We start from the raw sequence: 500 nt of genomic DNA, 5'->3' as shown, positions 1-500 counted from the left end.
TGCAAGACAATTAAAATTAGTTTTAATTAATAGTGTGATATATTCTAGATATCAATTGAAACACTCTAGTACTACAAAGAACAACTTGATCGTGGTGCCCCCTAAGGGAAAACTAGTAATGTTATATTTTAAACATATTCATAACATAAACCTAAACTGTGGCGTCAATACAGTTATCTCAATTTTCAGACAAGAGTGTTGGACACCAGCAGTGAGAGTGCTAGTTAAGAAGATAGAAACTGTTAACAGGATGCTCAGAGCTCCATTGTTGTTACCTCAGCCCCAGCTACCGAGCCCTCATGTGACTCTGACAACACCGTTTCACCACATAGGACTTGATCATGCAGGTCCAATCAACGTCCAGGAGGGTCATGCTTACATCCTCCTAATTACATGTCTCAGCACTCGTGCCATCTACCTGGATCTGATGACGAACCTCAGTGCTGACACCTTCATCCTGTACCTTCATAGATTTGCCAACTGTCATGGCACCCCATCTG

Source organism: Macrobrachium rosenbergii, chromosome 16, assembly GCF_040412425.1.
Source record: "Macrobrachium rosenbergii isolate ZJJX-2024 chromosome 16, ASM4041242v1, whole genome shotgun sequence".
In the NCBI taxonomy this organism is placed as follows: domain Eukaryota; kingdom Metazoa; phylum Arthropoda; class Malacostraca; order Decapoda; family Palaemonidae; genus Macrobrachium; species Macrobrachium rosenbergii.
The sequence above is the reverse complement of the archived record's forward strand: the minus strand, read 5'-3'. Positions refer to the sequence as shown.